At 38.7% G+C, this 22,037-nt stretch overlaps 1 protein-coding gene, 1 long non-coding RNA gene and 1 pseudogene across 2 annotated transcripts in view; 1 reads left to right on the top strand and 2 right to left on the bottom strand.

The window, feature by feature from the left end:
• Positions 1–1,930: 1,930 nt before the first annotated feature.
• Positions 1,931–20,314, bottom strand: LOC129058042 (uncharacterized). Its single transcript, XR_008522864.2, has 3 exons — positions 19,054–20,314; positions 4,585–4,695; positions 1,931–3,514 (listed from the first exon to the last, which is right to left on the bottom strand). It is a non-coding gene; the product is annotated as an uncharacterized LOC129058042 (long non-coding RNA).
• On the bottom strand, positions 4,682–5,418 carry LOC129058041 (thymosin beta-4-like; annotated as a pseudogene).
• LNPK (lunapark, ER junction formation factor) overlaps positions 19,698–22,037 on the top strand; it is an 80,599-nt gene continuing 78,259 nt past the window's right edge. Inside the window, 1 exon segment of the mRNA NM_001132700.1 lies at positions 19,698–19,770. The gene's annotated coding sequence lies outside the window, so the exon portion shown is untranslated.

Raw genomic sequence — 22,037 nt, 5'->3', positions numbered from 1 at the left:
GAAGGGAGCTGGTCTTTCATAGTTCTGCGCCAACCAGTCCCCTTGGGGGCATTGTGGAATGGGGGAAAGTAAATTCCCAGGCATGTTCTGATGTTGGCCAAGTGGGATCCAGTGGCTTCTGAAAAACAGCCTGGGGTTTGTTGTTGGAAGCAGAAACACACAAATAGGTGAAAGGGGATCTTAAGATACTGGGGAGAAATATTGACAGTGTTTGTAACACTCTATCTGTTCCCCCTAAATACATTCTCTACTTCCTGGGCATGTGGTTAGATTGCATGCACTTCCCAGCCTCCTTGCCAAGGGTGGCCATGAAATTGTGTTTTCTTGCAGAATGGGGTGGTAGTGATGTGTGCCACCTCTGAATCTAGGGTAGCCTCATCCATTCTGTCTTTCTCCTCCCTGCTGGCTGAAACTCAGGGTGACTCAGCTTATAGTATAGAGCTAATGATAATGATCTTAGGAATGGTAATGCAGCATAATAGAAGTACTGGAGTCCCCAAATGACTTCACAGAGCAGTTTCTTGATGATCCAGAACATTTACCTTGGACTGTTAAGTAAGAGAAACAAACTTCTTTTTCAAACAACTGCATTATTTTTGGGTCTCTACCATAGCAGCCTAGCATTTTTCTAGTTAATACAAGATGTTTTATTCTTACCATAACATCATATGATATTATAGATCAATTTTTATAGTTTTTATTGTTTATTTCTCCTACTAGAATATACACTATGTGGGAGCAAGAGATTTGCCTATCCTTTTCTTGCTGGAACAACATACTCAATAAGTACTTGTATTGTTCTACCTAACCCTATAATAATTAAAAATAAAGCACATTACAATTTAAGAACTTACTGTAATGCCACATTAGAAGTGATATATAACAAATGGAAAGAGTTTAATTAAAATTAACCCAAATGATTAATGAGATAAAATATTGATGTGTTAAAAATGGAGAGGAGATAAATTACATACTTTTGAAAAAACAAGGCCGAAGGGCACCATGGTAACTGTTTTTGCGTATTGGCAAGGTGATTATAAAGAGGTTGGTGTTCAACCGTTTTCCATGTCTGCAGAGGAAAAACTAGCAGGAAAGAGCTTAAACCAACCTGACAGTAATAGTGATTAAACATTAGAAAAGGCTCCAGAGTAATATTGTAGAATCTCTGTCCCTGGTGAATTTTAAGGACAAACCATCTGTCTTAGACATTTCAGGCAGACCCCTTGCAGGAAGAAAGAGGTCTGGATTAAATGACTCCTTAAGCTAGCTCCCTTTTAATTCCAGGAGTCTGTGCCACTATACAGGGGATCTGGCAGTGACATCTTTCACTCCATTGACTAGGCTGACTGTGGCATCTCTTATCAGTACCTTGAGAGAGTTATTTCTCTGGATGAGGTTGGTAGAGAGGAGAGTAGGGAGTGGAAAGACTAACCTCCCAAAATAATGATATTAAAAAGTATATTTTGCACCTAGAACTCTAAGATACTAAGTAATTTCTACACGCTCAACACACATTAACTGGAAAAGTCTTAAGACTTTAGTGCATTTCAATTGCTATGTTTTATTTAATAAGATTAACTGCTATAGCAATGATGAAAAGACAATAATTTAATGTGAACAGTGAAATTCCACAGAACAAAAAAATTAGCATTGATATTTATTTATAGTATTTACTTACACTGGTGTTGCAATACTAGTAGCAATGTAATAATGCTATTTATGAATACTGTATTAAAATTTATACTATTACTATATTACTCAAAAATAATGTCCAAATATCCCTAAAGACAATCTTTTATTAGATGAATGATTTCCTAAGTCTTAGAAGTTTATTTTTTTATTACTAAATACTATCATAGCTATTGTTTTAAAGGTCAACATTTTTTGATTGGTATATAAATATATATATATATTGCATTTTGACATGTTATTGTGAAAAACAATTACGGATTTATATATTGTGGGGACTTCCAACTTCATTTTATTTTATTATTTATTTATTTTTTTTTTTGAGACAGAGTCTTGCTTTGTCACTCAGGCTGGAGTGCAGTGGCACAATCTCGGCTCACTGAACCTCTGCCGCCTGGGTTCAAGCGATTCTCCTGCCCCAGCCTCCCAAGTAGCTGGGATTATAGGCATGTGCCACTACGCTCGGCTAATTTTTATACATTTTTAGTACAGACGGGGTTTTGCCATGCTGGCCAGGCTGGTCTCAACCTCTTGACCTCAAATGATCTGCTTGCTTTGTCAACTTTATTAATAAATAACTTTAGTGAAGCTTTACGTGTTTATTACCAGACCAAAGATAAATTTTTGAGTTCTTCCAGAAAAGGTGAAAAAACTCTGCTTTTATATTCTAAGATGGTGCAGTGTCTTGTTTATCTATTTATTAATGGTAGATGCTAAAAATTACAACTCAGTAGGATGTTTTCTTTTTCACTGAGGGAGAATAGTCAGACTTAGAAGGAAATCATTGACTACTCTTTAAGTAATTGAAGCTTGATGGTAAATATTGCTCTAATACATATAAAGTGATGATCAGCCTCATTCATAATTGGCAAAGTACAAGTTAAAACTATAATGAGACACTATTTTTTAAATCTATCAATTGTTAAAAATAAAAAATTTAATCATATACTGTGTTGTCCACCATAGGAAAAGAGGTACATTCCTGGTGGGAATGTAATTTAGTACAACATCTATAGAGGGCAATTTGGTGAGATCTACTGAAATTTTAATTGCACATATCCTTTAACCCAGAAATCTTCCTTCTAGAAATTCTTTGCTACAGATGTACTGTCACGCAAAGAAATGGCATGTGCACAGGTTATATAGTGCTGCATTGTTTGTAATAGTAAAAGACCAGAAACAACCTAAATGTCCATCAACAGAAGAACAGTTAAAGAATGCTACATCCTTTCAATTGAATATAATGTAGCCATCAAAGTGAATGAAAATAATTATTAAGATATATGAAGACCAGTGTATAGAATGAGCTACTCTCTGTATTAACAAACAGAGAAATATGTACATGTATGCAAAATATATATCTGAAAGGCTACTCAAGAACTGGTAATACTGGTTGCCTCCAGGGAAGGGAGCCATGAGTCTTGAAGATGAGGTGGGATAAAAACTTAATTTTCACTCTGTACCCTTTTGCAACTTTTGAATTTTGTGTCATGCATATATTACCCATTCAGAAAAAAGCCAAATAATTAAAGAAGAAAAATATAGTGAATTGACTAACAACTAATTTACTCTTCTTTGAGGATTATTTACATTTAATATAAAATTATCTTCAATTTCAAAGTATAGAATTAAGACAATTCTGAAATTTTAGACTCCGTTCACACTTTCCATGTGAGTTTATTGTGGGTTATAATTATTTAAAATATGAAAACATACTTCAAAACATTAAAATATTGCCCTATAGAAATATTTTAAGTTATCATTCTTTTCTCCTTCACTTTTAAAGTATGAGGTCCCTGAAGCCAGAAACCCTGTACTCTGTCACCTAGAAGGATAGAAGAGAAAAAAGTACTTTAAAAAGTATTATTTTGGGCTGGACGCGGTGGCTCATGCCTGTAATCCCAGCACTTTGGGAGGCTGAGGTGGGCAGGTCACTTGAGCTCAGGAGTTCGAGACCAGCCTGACCAACATGGCCAAACCCCGTCTGTACTAAAAATACAAAAATTAGCAGGGTGTGGTGGCAGGCACCTGTAATCCCAGCTACTTGGGAGGCTGAAGCAGGAGAATCACTTGAACCTGGGAGGTGGAGGTTGCAGTGAGCCAAGATTGCGCCACTGCACTCCAGCCTGGGTGACAGAGTAAGACCCTGTCTCAAAAAAATAAAAAATAATAAAACTAAAAATTAAAAATAAAGTCAACATGCCCAGGATAAATCTAAAATTGACAATGAATTAGAAAAATGTGACCATTTTTCAAGGGAAAAGATAATCAACAGGTGCTAACCTTGAGGTGCCCCAGATGACGGAATTATCAACAACTTTAAAGCAGCTAGTATAACTGTGCTCCATGAAATAAAGGTAAACAACTTTGAAGTGAATGAAAAGTTCTCAGCAGAAAAATACAAAAATGTTTAAAGGGTTTAAAACTGTTTTCTTATTTTTTATTTTTTTGTTTGTTTTTATTGAGATGGAGTCTCACTCTGTTGCCCAGGATAGAGTGCAGTAGTGTCATCTCAGCTCACTGCAACCTCTGCCTCCCGGGTTCAAGTGATTCTCCTGCCTCAGCCTCCTGAGTAGCTGGGATTACAGGTGCGAGCCACCATGCCCAGCTAATTTTTGTATTTTTAGTGGAGGTGGGGTTTCACCATGATGGCCAGGCTCTTCTCAAACTCCTGACCTCAAGTGATCCATCCGTTTCAGCCTCCCCAAGTGTTAGGATTACAGGCATGAACCACCATGTCCAGCCTAAAACTGTTTATTTTTAAATAAAATTTGTGCATTCTAATAATTAAAATCATTTGAACAAGAAAAATGGCACTCTAATTAAACTTCATTTAAACTGCATTTGAGAACCTGCAGGACACCTTGGGGCAGCTTGGTTTTACTCTAGATTTACCTGTCTTCTTACTCTTCTTCTTCCTTCACCAACATGCAAGTTATTTTCCTTCCTTGACAGCCAGACAAGCAGATGGGAGAGGTAGGTGTGGCCTTCATCGTCAGCAGTTTTCTATTGTTTGATGTGAAAAGGGCAGCAAAGTCCTTTAAAAGTTGATCCAACCTCTTGGCATCTTACAAAATTAAACAGCTAAAATAAGTAAAATAAGAAGGCAATTCTCGTTGAATGTACGGTGCCTATTGGCGGCGCATGCCTCCATAAGATTTGTCTGCCTGCTTCTCCTGTTCTATTGTTTCTTTGGAAGGCAGTGGATTTTTCTCTTGCAATTCTGTCTTCTTCTATTTTTGACATCAAATTTCTTGATCTCAGCCATATCAGGTTTGTCAGACATGATATGTCTTGACATATCATGTGTCATATGATCTGTCACAGAGGAAGTGGAGTGAGGCCCAGCGTGAGCAGAATCTAGTTTGTGCAGTGGCCACCACCTAGTTAGAAATTATTTTAAAAAAACCTAACTGAAAATTTTAGACCTAAAAAATAGCATACTCAAAAATTCACTGGATGGGCTCAATAGCAAATTGCAGATGACAGAGGAAGAGTTGATGAACTTGAAGATAGATAATAGATAGCATCTAATCTGAGAAACACATTATAGATTGAAAAATCAATAAGCAAAGCCTCAGGGACCTGTGGACAATATCAAAAGGCATATATAAATTATACCTCAATAAAACTGTAAAAAAGGGCCAGGCGTGGTGGCTCACGCCTGTAATCCCAGCACTTTGGGAGGCCAAGGCGGGAGGATCATGAGGTCAGGAGTTCGAAACCATCCTGGCTAACACAGTGAAACCCCATCTCTACTAAAAATACAAAAAATTAGCCGGGCACGGTGGCAGGCGCCTGTAGTCCCAGCTACTCGGAAGGCTGAAGCAGGAGAATGGCGTGAACCTGGGAGGCGGAGCTTGCAGTGAGCCAAGATCATGCCACTGCACTCCAGCCTGGGCGACACAGTGAGACTCCATCTCAAAAAACAAAAACAAAAACAAACAAACAAAAAACTGTAAAAAAGTAGATATTGTAAGATTGTATAAAAAAGGCCCGACTAGATATTGTTTACAAGAAACCCACTTCAAGTATAAAGATATAGGATAGGCTTAAAGTAAAAGTATGAATAAAGGTATACCACACAATCACTAATCAAAACAATGCTGGAGTAGCTATATTAATGTTAGGCAAAATAGTCTTTAGAATAAAGAATACTATCAGGAATATAAAGAAACATCACATGATGATAAATAGTGAATTCACCAAGAAGATATAACAATCTTAAATGTGTTTATACCTAACAACAGAGCTTCAAAATACATAAAGCAAAACATGGTAGCAATAAATCCACAATTACACATAAAGACTTTAACATCTGCCTCCTAGTAATTGATAGAAGTTGACAGAATGTTATAAGGATATGAAAGATTGGAACAATACTTTTGAAACCAACTATATTTAATTGACATTTATAGAGCACTCCACCCAACAACATTAGTATACACATTCTTTCCAAATGTTGTATATGGAACATTTATCTAGAAAGACAATATTCTGGCCAATAAAACAAACTATAACAATGTTTTTTTTTTTTTTTTTTTTTTTCTGACACGGAGCCTCACCCTGTTGCCCAGGCTGGAGTGCAGTGGCACGATCTTGGCTCACTGCAACCTCTGCCTCCTGGGTAGAACTGATTCTCCTGACTCAGCCTCCTTAGTAGCTGGGATCACAGGCGCCCACCACCATGCCCAGCTAATTTTTGTATTTTAGTAGAGACAGGGTTTCACCATGTTGGCCAGGCTGTTCTCGAACTCCTGATTCAATCAATCCACCTGCCTCGGCCTCCCAAAGTGCTGGGCTTACAGGTGTAAGCCACCCTGCTTGGCCCAAATTTCTTTTTTTTTCTGAGTTGGAGTCTCGCTCTGTCATCCAGGCTGGAGTGCAATGGTGCGATCTCAGCTCACTGCAACCTCTGCCTCCCAGGTTCAAGCGATTTTCCTGCCTCAAGCTCCTGAGTAGCTGGGATTACAGGTGTGTGCCACCACACCTGGCAAATTTTTGTATTTTTAATAGAGATGGGGTTTGGCCATGTTGGCCAGACTGGTCTCGAACTCCTGACCTCAGATGATCTGTGCCTTGGCTTCCCAAAGTGCTGGGATTACAGGTGTGAGCCACCACACCCGGCCACAACAAATTTTTAAAAAATAAAATAATACAAACCGTGACCTCAGATCATAAAATAATTAAATTAGAAATAAATCACAAAAAGATATTTGGAAAATCACCATATATTTGGATATAACACACACAACACAATTTCTAAATACAGCATGAGTAAAAGAGAAAGTCACAAGGGAAATTAGAAAACATTTTGATTGAAGGAAAATAAAAATATAACATCAAAATATGGGGATGGAGCTAAAACAGTGATTAGTAAGAAACCTGTAGCATTAATTGCTAAGATTAGAAAATAAGAATGTCTTACATCAGTGATCAAAATTTCCACTTAAGAAATGAAAGAGCAAGTTCAACCCAAAGCAAACAGATAGAAGGAAATGATGAAAAGCAAAAGTCAATGAAATTACAAGTAGAAAAATAATAGAGAAAAATCAATGAAACAAAAAGCTTATTTTTTAAAAAAGATAAACCTTTAGCCAGACTGAGAAAAAGAGAGAGAGAAGCTATAAATCACCAATATCAAACATGAAAGTAGCAGGGCAAGGAGCGGTGGCTCACGCCTGTAATCCTAGCACTTTGGGAGGCCGAGGCAGGCAGATCACTTGAGGTCAGGAGCTCGAGACTAGCCTGGCCAAAATGGTGAAACCTCGACTCTATTAAAAATACAAAAATTAGCCGGGTGTGGTGGCATGTGCCTGTAATCCCAGCTACTCGGGAGGCTGAGGCAGGAGAATCGTTTGAACCCAGGAGGCGGAGGCTGCAGTGAGCTGAGATCGCACCACTGCCCTCCAGCCTGGGCAACAGAAGGAGACTCTTTCTCAAAAAAAAAGAAAACAAACAAAGAAAAAAGAAAAAAGAAAAAAAAAAAGAAAGTAGGGACGTCATCACTGATCCTTCTGATATGACAGACATTAAAAAACTAATAAGTCGCCAGGCACGGTGGCTCATGCCTGTAATCCAGCACTTTGGGAGGCTGAGGTGGGCAGATCACCTGAGGTAAGGAGTTCAAGACCAGCCTGGCCAACATGGTGAAACCCCGTCTCTACTAAAAATACAAAAATTAGCTGGGTGTGGTGGCACACACCTGTAGTCCCAACTACTCGGGAGGATGAGGCAGGAGGATCACTTGAACACGGGAGGCAGAGGTTGCAGTGAGCTGAGATTGCACCACTGCACTCCAGCCTGGGCAACAGAGTGAGACCCTGTCTCAAACAAACAAAATAAAAAACAAAACAAAACAAACAAAAAAAGCTAATAAAGGAATATTGTGAACAGCTTTATGCTAGTAAATTTGACAACTTAGATGAAAGAGATCAATTTCTTGAAATATATAAACTGTTAATGCTCACTCAAGAACTAAATCATCTGAATTATTTTACATTTATTGAAGATTTTGAGTTTGCAGTTAAAAACTTCCCAACAATGAAACTGGTTTTGCTGGTTAGTTCTACCAAACACAAATACCAATACGTCACACTTTCTCTCAGAAAATAGGAGGAGAGAACACTTCCCAACTCATTTACCAAACAAAGACATTCCATAATAAGAAAGGAAACTAGAGAGCAATATTCCCATAAACATGGATGTGAAATCCTTAACAAAATACTAGTAAATTGAATCTAACAATATATAAAAAGAAGAGTATGTCATGACCACATAGAGTTTATTCCAGGAACACAAGGCTTGTTCAAGATTTGAAAGTCAATGTCATTAATTACAGCAATTTAGTAAATAAGAAAAACCACATGATCATCTCAGTAGTTGCAGAGAGAGCATTTGACAAGATTCAAAATCCATTATGATAAGTATTTTCCACAAACTAGAAAACCTCTTTATCCTGATAAAAAGATCTACATCTAATGTATTACAAGTGAAAGATTCAATGTTTTCTCCCTAAGACTGAGTTTAAGGCAAGGATGTCTGCTTTCATCACTCCTTTTCAACATTATCCTGGAGGTACTAGATAGTGCAGCAAGGCAAGAAACAAGATTTTAAAAAAAATACAGCTTGGAAAGGAAAATATAAAACTCTCTGTTCAGACTATGTGATTTTTATATAAAAAACCCCAAGGAATCTATAAAAAGAGTCCTAGTATGAATTAATCATTTTAGAAAAGTAACATTATAAATAAAAGGTACAAAGATAAACATAATTTTTATTTCTAAATATTGCCAGTAAATATTTGGGAATCAAAATTTAAAACACAGTATAATTTATAATAGTACCAAAAATGAAATAATTAGCTATAAATTTAAAATGCAAAAATATGCAGGATTTATATGCTGGAAACTACAAAATAATGATAAAGGAAATCAAAGATCTAAATAAATGGATAGAAATACTGTATCTATGGATAGGACAACTCAATATTGCTAATAAGCCAATTTTTCTCGAAGTGATATATAAATCAATGCAACCCCAATAAAAATCCCAGCAAGATATTTTTCTAGAAATTGAGGTTTATTTAAAAGTTCATATAGAACTAGGTTAGCCAAAACAATTTTTAACAAGAACGAAGTTGGAGGACTCATACTACTTCATTTCAAGACTTACTGTGAAGGTATAGTAGCCAACATAGTGTAGCAAAAGGCAAAAATAGAGAACATGGATCAATGAAGAGTGAGTCTATTTCTAGACTCACAAATATACAGCCAATTGATTTTTTTTTTTCCTGAGATGGAGTCTTGCTTTGTCTCCCAGGCTGGAGTGCAGTGGTGATGATCTCAGCTCACTGCAACCTCCACTTCCCAGATTCAAGTGATTCTCCTGCCTCAGCCTCCCTAGTAGCTGGGATTACAGGTGCGTGCCACCACGCCCGGCTAATTTTTTTTTTTTGTATTTTTGGTAGAGACGGGGTTTCACCACATTAGCCAAGATGATCTCAATCTCCTGACCTCGTGATCTGCCCACCTCGGCCTCCCAAAGTGCTGGGGTTACAGGCGTGAGCCACCGCGCCCGGCCAGCCAATTGATTTTTGACAAAGATGCAAAGGCAATTCAATGGAAAAAGGATAGTTTTTTCAACAGATGGTGCTGAAACAGTTTGACATCCATATGCAAAGAAAATGAATGTTAACCCATACCTCATACCTTTAAAAAACCAACTCAAAATAACCATAAGACTTGAAAGCAAAATATTAAGGTAAAAACCTGTAGATTAAAACATAGGATAAAATATTTGTGATCTTGGGTTAGGTAAATATTTCTTAGATATGACACCAAAATTATAAATTTCCTTCATGAAAATTAAAAATTTTTACTGTTTGAAGACAATGTTAAATGAACAAATAGACAAACCACAGACCTGGAGAAATATTTGAAAATTACATATCTAAAAATTAATTAGTATTCAGAATATATAATGTTCAAAACCCTTTAGTTAAGACAAATGATCCAATTTTCTTTTTTTAACTTCGTTTTTTAGAGACAGTATCTTGTTCTGTTGCCCAGGCTAGACTACAGTAGTGATCATGGCTCACTGCAGCCTCAGCCTCTTGGGCTCAAGCAGTCCTCCCACCTCGGCCTCCCAAAATGTTGGGAGTACAAGCATGCACCACTGCACCTAGCCAAATGATCCAATTAAAAATAGGCAAATTACTGGGACAGACAATTTTATGAATACAGCCTACAGGAGGAATAAAGAGAAGTCTGGTCCACAAAGGTGGAGTCTGGAGATGATACAGGCCTTGAATATACTGTACAGGAATTTGGTCTTTATCTTGTAGGGAAATATTGGTTCTGATTTCAGTATAGCTATAGCATTGGGCATTTTCTGTAACATATGTATGTATAAGGAAAACTAGTGCTTTTGAATATATCTTCTAAGGGGAAGTTACTTTCACACTATAACTCAAAAAAATCAAACTTTTGAAATTATTCACAATTCAGCAGTACATGGAATTCCAATTCAGATCTACACGGAATTTTATTTATATATACATATCTTATAGACATATAATATGGCTTGAACAAGAAGTTTGGTCTAGTGTCTATTATTTGAGAAAACTATCTCTTAAGTTTTATAAGAAATGAGATGTATAGTTAGAATTTCTGGTTGCCTATTTTCAGAGGTTTGTCAAATCAGTCCTATATTCTATAATTCATATATTGGTTCATGTCTCACAGCAGCCTGAGCCTTTTTCTCCACCTCTCCCTTCAGTTTTTCCTCTTTCATCATTTTTAGAACTCTCATTTCACTCATCTCTTTTTCATTCTTTCTTCAAGCTTTTGCAAGATCTTTTTCCAAAAACCAGACATTTTTATAAGGCATCTTCTTGTACTCGGTCTTCATTGGTGACCACTTTGTAAATCACCATGACTTAATATTTTTCCTGTTACCTACTGTCTGCACATGTTTCACTAAGCTCCTCAGGGCAGGAAATCTGTCTTCCATATTTTATGCTTTGTGAAATACCATGCACCTTTATGACTCCTATTAACAATAAATCTCAGTCTGAATTAGCTAAAGCTACATCTTCCTTATTTTATGTGTAAGCTTTACATGCATTCTAGGGAAGACTCAAGTTTCACCAGCTACCTGATTTGTCATGTGTATCATTTATTTTTTAGGAAGCATTAGAATGTCACCTTTTGGAGTTACTGAGCACAAAGCCAAGAATGTATATTTTTAACCTACTTAGCTAATATATATATATTTCCAGAATGAGAACTTTTTTTTAATTGTAAGAAGGAATTGTTCCTCTCTTTTTTGATAAGTAGATTGAGCTCACATGGAGTTTTGAGACAGGTATACATGCCAGGACACCTTGTGTTCTAATTTTAAATCATGCCTTTCAGACACAAACGGTCTGTGGAATTATGCATTATTTATGACAATAGAAACCTTTAATGTTAGACTTGAAAAATGTCAGTATCGAAATACATTCAATATTTGCAGAGTTACTTCACAGAGATCTAGACTTTATTTTCTCACTTTTTAAGTGGAACATGTGAACCACATTTAGCACACATTTATTTCAGGAGAGTGTGATGGATGAGTCCAAATCAGAAGTGAGCAAACAGAGGCTGAGAAGCCATGCTGCTCATTCTGCTCTTACCCCGTGCTCTTGGCTTTTGGTGCTGTGTTTTTCCTCTATTTACTTCCTTCTTTTCCTAAGTACTATCTATCTTGTCTACCAAGCCCACTTTCAGGAGGTAGCTGATAGCAGCCCCAAGTGCCATCTGCCTTATATATACAGCATATGCATTTTTAGTCAAAATTCTAAAAGGTGAAACAATCTCAGCCACAGGATTTGAGTAGTGTAACCTTCATGGACTCATTCTACTTAAAGGCCTACCTGATGAGCTACCCAAAATATTTTTGCCTAATAAGATATGTATTCGTTTTCTTTTCCTCCCATATTACCATAATTTACCAGCTTAAAATCACACTCATTTATTATCTCACAGTTCCGTAGGTCAGAAATCCAGGCACAGAGTGACTCAGCTAGCTCTCTGTGCTAGGTTTCGCAAGGCTGCAATCAAGGTATTACTTACTGTGTTCCCTTCTGGAGGCTCTAAGGGAGAATCTGTTTCCTGCTCATTAGGTGGTTGACAGAATTTAGTTCCATGCACTTGTAGGACTGAGCTCTCCACTGCTTGCTATCTGTCAGCCAGGAGCCATTCTCAGCTTCTAGAAGCTACCTGCATTCCTTGGCCATTTTTTTTTTCAAAGTCAGCAACGATGCACTAAGCCTTTCTTTTTTTCTTTTTTTTTTTTTTTTGAGATGGAGTCTCGCTGTGTCACCCAGGCTGGAGTGCAGTGGTGCGATCTCAGCTCACTGCAACCTCTGCCTCCTGGGTTAAAGAGATCCTCCTGCCTCAGCCTCCAAAGTAGCTGGGACCACAGGCATGTGCCACCATGCCCAGCTGATTTTTGTATTTTTGGTGGAGACAGGGCTTCACCGTATTACCCAGTGGAGACAAGGTTTCACCACGTTGCTGGTCTCGAACTCCTGAGCTCAAGCCATCTGCCCGCCTCAGCCTCCCAAAGTGCTGAGATTACGGGTGTGAGCCACCACATAGTGGCATCAAGCCTTTTTCATGATTTGAATGTCTCTGATCTTTCTGACTCTTTTCTCAGCTTTTCTTTTTTGCCACATCTGACTGATTCCAGCTGAAGAAATTTCTCTTTTTATGAGGGCTCAAGTGGTTAGATTGGGCCAACCAGATATCTACAATAATTTCCCTACTTTAAGATCTATAAATTTAATTACATCTGTATATTCTTAGCAGTGCCTAGATTAGTGTTTTACTGACTAGGGGTGGAAAACTTAGAGGGACTTTAGAATTCTGCCTCCTATGAGATACATGACCTATATAATGAAAATGATAAAATTTTTGGAAAACATATATGAGGACACTTGAACAAATGCAGACTACTGAAAAGAAAGTCTCATATAGAAGAATATTGTTTTCCCTGAAATTAATATACAAACATAAATTTTAATAAAAATCCACATAGAGTTTTGGGGGTTCTTGACAACTTGATTCCAAAAACAAGAAGAATAAATGGGTAAAAAAGACAACTGAATAGGAAAAAGAAAGTGTATTCCCCAACTAATTTTATGAAGGTAGCTAGCATAATTTGATACCAAATTCAGAGAAAGACATTACCAAAAGAAAAATTACAGGTCAGTCTTATTTGTGAGATCCCCTGAAATCTTAAACAAAATGTGAGTATATTGAATCCAGCAACATACAAAAAAAGATAATAGATCAATGGAAAGAATACCAAGATCAGAAACAACTCCATACTTATATGACTACTTGGTTCATGATCAAGATGGCACTGCAGGGTAGGGCAGAGAGGACCATCTTTCAACAAATGGTGCTAGTCTAATTTTCCACATGGAAGGGGTTGGGGATCTATATATGCCTCCCTTTCACCATATGTAATAACATTAATTGCAGGTCTGCCTAGACCAAAATTTAAAAAGCAAAGCAATAAAATTTTAGAAGACAATATAAAAGTCTTAATGATCTTAGGGTTGGAAAAGATTTCTTAAATAGGATACAGATATCATTACTCATAAGGGAAGAGTGATGAATTTTACTCCACTGACAACTTGGTTTCATCAAAAGACATTAAGACAGTGAAAGTACAAGCCACAAAGTGGGAAAAACATTTGTAGCACATATAATCAATAAAACTTGTTTCAACATTATATAATGGATTAATACAAAAAATAAGAAAAATACAAACAACTCAACAGAAAAATGGGGAAAGACCTAAACAATTAGACAATGCTCATATAAAAAGGGGCTATTCTTTATTAAAAATCAGGGAAATGCAAAATAGAGCCACAATAAAACAGCATTACACATTCATTAGAGTAATAAAACTTAAAATGTCTGACAATATCAAGTGTTGGTGAGGATGTAGTGCAACAGAAACTTTTGTATATTGTTGTTGGTTATATAAATTGGTACAATCATTTTGGAAAATTTTGGCATGATCTTGTAAAACTGAATATATTAATATATACATGCTCTACAAACCAGGAATTACATACCAAGGTAAAGCCTCCAAAGAAATCTGTGTTTATATGCTCCAGAATATATATATATGTATATATATATATATATACACTCACACACACACACACGTACTTAAAGATAACATATATATGTGTGTGTGTTTACACAAACTTTCACAGCAGCATTGCTTATAATAGCCTAAAGCTAGAAATAGCCTATATGTCCATCAGCAGTAGAATAAATTATGATACACCAATGTAATATAGTAACCTACAGCAATGAAAATGAATAAACTACAGCCATATCAACATAGGTAAATCTTAAAGACAGATTGATCAAAAAAGTTCAAGACATGTAGATGAAAAACTTACTCTGTGACTCCATTTACATAGAGCTCAAAAATAATATTGTTTAAGGATGAGTAATTAGGCAGTAAAACTAGAAAGAAAAACAAGAAAGTAAATATGGTAATAATCACGATGTGGCCATCTCTAGGCACTTGAAGGTTATAAGGGAAGGAGCACATTGGGGCCTTTTGGAGTGTTGAATGTTCTACTTTGGCCCATGTGGGGTTACATGAGTGTGTTATCGTGCTAAATAGTATACTTTAGTTTTAGAAACTTTTCTGTATGCTTGCCATCACCAACAAATCATTCTAATCATTTTTTTTTCTTCATACGTTCTGATTCTTCCTCTATTGAAAAGCATCTACAGTGTCTCAAAGAGACTTGGGATTGCTACAGCAAGACTACAAGGAGAACAAATAATTGAAGGGGTTCAGAATAAGCTACCATGGCATAAAAGTTATTTTGAGCTGAAGGACTTGAGTTCCTGAAATCCCTTATGTGCCTAAAAGTAAAGCCTCCCAAAAGAACTCAATTGTAATAAATTCCCTCCTGGGGAGCAACTCTAATATTTTCTTCTCTGAGGAGACATCTGCACCACACCCAGACATTGCTACAAAACTATCATATCGTCCATCTATTCTCCTAAAAGTCCATTTATCTTTCCAAAAAGTGTTTTGTTTTCTCTAAATGCTTTGTCTCTCCCTCACTTCCTTTGAAGAAGTCATTTACTCTCCTAGAAGGGCCTCTCTGCCCTTCTTTGTCCCCTATTAAGATGGTATATAAGCTCCAAATTCTAACCACCTAGGGTCAGTTATTTGTGAATTTCTCTCTCTTTCTTTCTCCCTCTCTCTGTGTGTGTGTACATATGTAATTAAATGTCTTTTTTCTCTTGCTATCTTTGTTGTTTTAATTTGCAGTCCCCCAAAGAGGAAACATGAGAGCGCAGAGGAAAGTTTTTCCTCCCTGACACAGCTCAGTCTTTAAAAACACTTCCAAAGTCGGTTCTCAAGAACAAAAAAGCCTTGTCAAGACTGAAACATAGCATTTGACCCAATTTCTCTCCCAGCTCTGGCCACAGAGATTGGCTGAAAAACACCTGAACCAGGAGTAGAAAGACAGCGTGCTGGAAGCAACATTGAAAAAGATTTGGGGGCCAGGAGGGAACAACGGGCCTTGATAAGAATGGTGGAAAAAGAGACTATCTAAGTGGGCTGAGTGCCATTTCAGTGGACAGGGCAGAAGGCCTAGGTTAAGAGCTGTTATCATTGCACACTGTGAGGGCTGCCGGCTGCCTAAATATGCATCACCCAGCAAGGGACATCCACTTTCCTCTGGGCTGCCCAGTGGGAAGCGCAGAACACCTCTGTCAAAGATGAAGGGTGAGGTCTTGGACCACCTGACATGGTACCATGTTCCTTTTTCCATTCCTCACAACCCTTCTATCCCTATAGATTTAGTCGGCAGGGCCTGAGACTCTATATTTCAATAAGCACTGTGGTGACTCTTATGCAGGTAGCCTCTGGCACTGGCATACCACTTCCCAGAGAAACTCAGCAATAAGAAGAATCTCCAGTGGCATTTGTCAAAAAATCCACATTTCCAGGCCCCCTATACCAGACAAGTGAAATCAGAATCTCTAGGGGATGGGCCTGAGAATTTGAGTTTCTGATAAGGGACACTGGTGACTCTCAGAGAAGTCTGGGAAACTGCTCTAGTTTAAAATTCTGTTCTCAATATATTTTTATTTATTTATTTATTTATTTTTTGAGACTGAGTTTTGCTCTTGTTGCCCAGGCTGGAGTGCAATGGTGACATCTCGGCTCACTGCGACCCTCTGGCTCCCGGGTTCAAGTGCTTCTAAATATGTTTAAAAACAAAACATCTTATTTACAATAAAGATATCTGTATTTTGAAAAAATAAGTACCCTGCAGAAAACAAAAAATTGCAAATGGTAATATATATTTTTTTCTCCAGCCCAGTGCTGCAGACCTAAAGATCCAATGTTTACATCTTCCCTTGAAGTCACAAAAATATCTTAAACTTAACGTGTTCAAATTGAAATTACCCTCTTCCCCCAAACCTGGCTCTCTTCCAGTGTCCTCCATATCTCAATGATGGCATTGCTATCCACCCACTGGGTCTGCTAGAAATTGAGTTATCTGACTAGCCTCAGTCCCCATCCCACCCCATGATATTTGAATCCATCACCAAAACCTTCCACTTTACTTCCTATTGTTCCATTTCCCCCACTTCTGTCCATCTCCTTGTTCCTACCCCAATCCACTTGCATGCCTACCAACACTAACACCACTCATAGATTTAATTTGTCCAGTGCTGGCTCTGCTTGTGTTCCCACACTGCAGCTGGAATGAGCTTTTCAAAACACAGATCCGATCATGTCAAATGCCTTCCCCCTCCCCTTTTCTCTTAAGATTACAGTTCTTAATATGGCCAATAAGACTCTGCTTAGTCTGGTCTCCAGCTTCAAACTGGTGCACTTTCTCCCTGCAACCTAGGCTCTAGCCACAATAGCCTCCTTTCAGTCCCTCAGTCTTGCAGTGTTCCCTTCTGACAAAAAGGCTTTACACATGATATTCCCTCTGTTTCCCACTCTCCCTTTTTCAGTTTCTCATTTTTCGGATCTCCATTCTGGTGTGACTTCCTCAAAGAAGCCTTACCTAACCTCTCTGACCATACCAATGAATGCCACTTATGTAAGTTCTCATAACACCTAGATAAATTCAACCTATTTGTTAAACTAGACCATTTAAAACTCCATTGGTTAGAGCAATTTGTTTCCTCTCTCCAAGTATTCTCTGGTGTTCTTCTCTGTTGTTCTTTGGATTTCACTTCTTTAGACCCTATCCCAGAACAATTTCAGGGTTAGTAGGGGATAACTCTTGACATTTGGACTCTGCTAAAGCAGCACCTTGACTGGCTTTCTCACATTCTCTCCGGCTGCTGTTTTCTTATCATTTTCCAATACTGTGAACATTAGCCTCTATCACAGCACTTATTTAGTCTGCATTGTATTTTCTTTTAAGATTTCTCTCACTAGTGTCAGCTGCTTTAGGACAGCTGGTTTATTTATCTCTGTATCCTCAGCCCTTAACACACGGCCTTGTCAATAAATATTTGGAACCACTCTGTAGCCTGAAGCCCAGCCACAATAGTGTGTATGTTGATTTCTCTGCTTGTAATGTCTTTCCCTCACTTTATTTGCTTGATGAACTATTCTTGATATAAAGGAGGCAGTGGTTTAGTGTTACCTTAACAGTGTACATAATCTTTCTACATTTCAGTTTCCTCATTTGAAAAATGATACTAAAAAGGTTGTTGGGAGGATTAAAAGAGTTAATGATTAAATACTTCTCTCCCTTCTCTTGCCAGGCAAATCTCTACTCTTGGTAGAGCAATTCCGTAGGGAATTTTATCTCAGGATTAGGTTTTTGGAATCTCGTGCATCCAGGCAGCTCTTCTCTGTCCCCTCGATACCGTTTTTTTAGAGGTGGGGTATCGCTTGGTAGCCCAGGCTGGAGTACAGACATTGATGGCTCAATTGAAACCAGAGGACACATTACTGGCAAGTGGAAAGCCGTTCTTCCCAGTCTTCTTAGGAAAGGAGATCTTTCTGCGGTGAGATACCTTTGCAAAACTGCACAGGACTTTAATACTTTGCAACAGCAAAGGTTGAAAAACAAAACGGCTAAATTTCCATATCAAAACAGGTGAAATGTTTCTGTTCATTTTCTTCTACATTTGGAAAGTGCCTGATCCACAGTGACACACTAAACTTTAGTTCCCTTCCCCTCATCCTTGCAAGTGTACAGAACTGTAACTAAATATTTAGGCAATTAGGGCAAGCAAATTGCACAGTGAATTACGTGATAGCTTCTAGTATAATAAATTTTCTTACCAACCAAACAATGCTCAGTTGCTTCTCTTGACAACCTGTTTGCATCGTCAAAGTTTAAATGTAACATATTAAAACTATTACACTGTTTAAAAATCATCGAAACTTTTTTGTGTATAAAAAATAAAAAAAAAGAATAAAAATAAATAAATAAATAAATAAAAAATAGAAAAAAAAACCCATGAAAAATGTTTGCACATGGGGTAAAGCATGATAAAAACCTTCGCTGAAGTTTCCCTGCTCACACATTACTGTGTGCAAGTCTAGTCTTTTTCTCATTCAGGCATCATTTGTTATTTGTCTTTTCCAGTTGAGGAGGACACTTAATACCGTTTAGGCAGCGTTTCAAATCCGAGTCAAATATAGCCTGAGTGGTTTTTTGTGGGTCCACCTATCAGGGCCTGTGAAGAGTGTTCTTGGGCTTAAGAGTTCTAAGACAGAAAACTCAGCTTATGCTGTTACCCTTAGGTTTTAAAGCAACATGATATGGCGTTTGAAGCTTACCTCACACCGGTGAGGTAAGCGTCCAGTCATCAAATGACCCTTTTTGACGTCCATGAGTGACAGAGCCTCAAGCACTCCTGGGGACCAGGCTGACTTTTCTCCACTGGCTTGGTTGGGAACTGGCTTCTTCGGAGCTGTGTAGTCTTAACTTGCTCTGCTGCTGGCTGGCTGACAGCTGATGGGGGACTCCTCAGGACGGACTCCTTTCCAGACTCACCCATCTCCATCCTCCTCAACTCCCCAACCTTTGTCCTCCCCACTCTTCGCTCGCGCGGCGGTCTCAGACCACCAGGACCAGTTTCAGGGGTTTCCTTCTCCAGCGAGACTTGGCAGAACAGGCTTTAAAAGCAAAGGAGGCAGCGGAAGACTAAGAAATAACTATATTCTAAGAGTCATAATAAATGGCAGTACATAACTGCGACACGACACCCAGCAGCCTAAGCTAGCTGCGGAGGCCACAAACCCAGGCTCCCAACCTCCCGGCCGACCCGCCCCAACAACTACCCGCCCCGGGTACGGTCACGTGACGGGGGAGCGGCGCGCGCCGGCCGCGGCGCCAATTGGCGAGCGGCTGGAGCGCGGGGTTTCATGGGAAGGAGTTGGCCCGGCCTGTTTCTGTCAGTGGCCGCTGGTGCCTGCTCTGGAGGCAGGCTGGGCGGTGGCGGCCGAGACTGGCGGGGGTGGACGCCCGGGCCGGGCTGCGCCCGCTTCTTGCAGGTAGAACGCTCAAGGCGAGGGCAGTTGGGAGGGCTCTGCAGCGGGGAGGCATGCTGAGCTGTGCCCCTGGGAAATAAGCCGCGGGTTCCCCGCTTGCCTCTCCTTAGTGCCCCCGCCTCCTGCCAAGTGGCCTAGAGCTCTGCGGCGGCTGCTAGTCAGGCTGCGCGGTAGTGCGCGCAGACCCAGGCTCGCTGCCTTGTTCCCTGGATTTCCCAGCACACTGGCAGTGGTGGTGCTGGAGTCTCGAAACCCTTTTCTCCCCTCTAGGGCTGGTAGTTTCTCCAGCTCGGTTCTAGGAGATTCCGGGTGGTGACTGGCTTGAGTCCCAGCTTTTTGGCCCACCTGTGTCGAGCTTACCTCGACACAGGTAGGGCAAAGAGGTCAGAAGGTCCCAAACTAGCATTTCCTACGCTCAGCTGTCCTCTTTGAGCGTTTTTTCCGACTCTCTTTCTGAGTTGTGCGGAGGCTCCAAGAGTTGGAAAGACCAGAAGGGACTGAAAACTGTCAGTGTCATGCTGCCGGGCTCTAGCGTGTGGGCGTGGAGTACGTGCTACTTAGAGAAGAGGCTCTCCAACCATTGTCCTTATTTCAGGGATGGTGGGCTGTGGGGTGGAGGGGAAGGGCGAAGATGCGTAGTATCAGAGGCGTGGCAGGAGGAGAAAAACAAATCTAAATTCCATCAGTTCATAGTTTACGGATTGAGAAAGAGTTGAAATTGGTCAACTCAGCTTTGCTGATGGTGCTTTCACAGTACTAAGCAAGACCCGTGAATCACTGAGTTTTCCGTGTTCTGCTTTTCCCACTTGTCCTCCGGTGTGTGTTATGGCCTGGGTGTCAGCAGTGACAAAATTGACTCTATTCAACAGCGGTTTGGTGGGTGTGAGTAAGCTTGGTTTCAGGAATATGTTCAGACTGGCAGGGAATGCTCATTTCTTTTCCTCAGCAGCCCCCAGAAGATCAAGTTGACTTTTAACACATTTTCTTAAACAGGAGTGGTGCGTTTAAAATTAGAATTTTAAGGTTGTCTGTTATCTATTGAGATCAGCTCAGTAATGATGTTAATAAACTTATATAGTGTTTATATGTTATAACATATAAACAAGAAAATACAAGAAAAGAAGTTATATGGCTATTAAAAATATATGACTTCATATAGAAATATTTATAATCAAATAGTAATTTTTTGGTGGTATTTAGTTCAGATGAAAATTAACTTACCATGAAAGCAAGCACTAATCATTATATATTAAGAGTGCTTAATATATAACAGAGGTGTACTTCTTTTCATTAAAATTCTTTTTGAGCAATAAATGTGGCTTGGGCTATTTCAGAATTGTCTTTTCAGTTAGGACATTTGAAAGTTAGAGTTCTAGAATAAATCACCTTTACTCTTCAATTGTATGGAGGTACTGTTGATGGTGATTAAATAGCTTATACTTAACTTTGGAATTTGATAAACATAAAACTTTCTTTGCTGTTTCCTTCAAAGGCCTACAAGGTTATTTAATGGCAGAGTCTACAGAATTTTTTGCTCTATTTCTTATACTAGAGAAAATGAGAGCAATGTTTTAGTAAAAATACAAACTGTAATATAATTTTCCAATTTTAGAATTATGAAATAGGTGCTTTCTTTATAAGAAGTTAGAAAGAAATGTGTTTCATAGAAATACGTGTGTTTTCTGGTAATAATAATGGCTACAATTTATTAAGCAGTTACTTCTATGTGTCGGACACTGTGCCAAATGATACATAATTTCATTTAATTTATACAACAGTTCTATGAAGTGTAGATATTTTTACCATTTTGCAAATGCAATAACTGAGGCGTGCAGAGTTTAAGTAATCTGCTCAAGATTGCATAGCTAGTATGTGGTTGAGCCATATTTTGAATCCAGATCTGTTTTATTACATTATTTTAATGTGTCTTGGAGTGAGGTGACAATTTAAGAAAAACATTTCCCAAGATTTAAAATTCTGACACCCAAACCTGAGTATAAATAGCCATTAGTAGAAAACATTCAAATAAGGTGGTCGACATTATTGTTCATTGAAAAACACATTTAGGTCGGGTGGGGTTGCTGACGCCTGTAGTCTTAGCACTTTGGGAGGCCAAGGCAGGCGGATCACTTGAGGTCAGGAGTTCAAGACCAGCCTGGGCAACATGGTGAAACCCTGTCTCTACTAAAAACACAAAAATTAGCCGGGAGTGGTGGCACGCACCTGTAATCCCAGCTACATGGGAGGCTGAGGCAGGAGAATCACTTGAA

The sequence above is a fragment of the Pongo abelii genome, chromosome 11, assembly GCF_028885655.2.
Source record: "Pongo abelii isolate AG06213 chromosome 11, NHGRI_mPonAbe1-v2.0_pri, whole genome shotgun sequence".
In the NCBI taxonomy this organism is placed as follows: Eukaryota; Metazoa; Chordata; class Mammalia; order Primates; family Hominidae; genus Pongo; species Pongo abelii.
The sequence above is the reverse complement of the archived record's forward strand: the minus strand, read 5'-3'. Positions and strand labels throughout refer to the sequence as shown.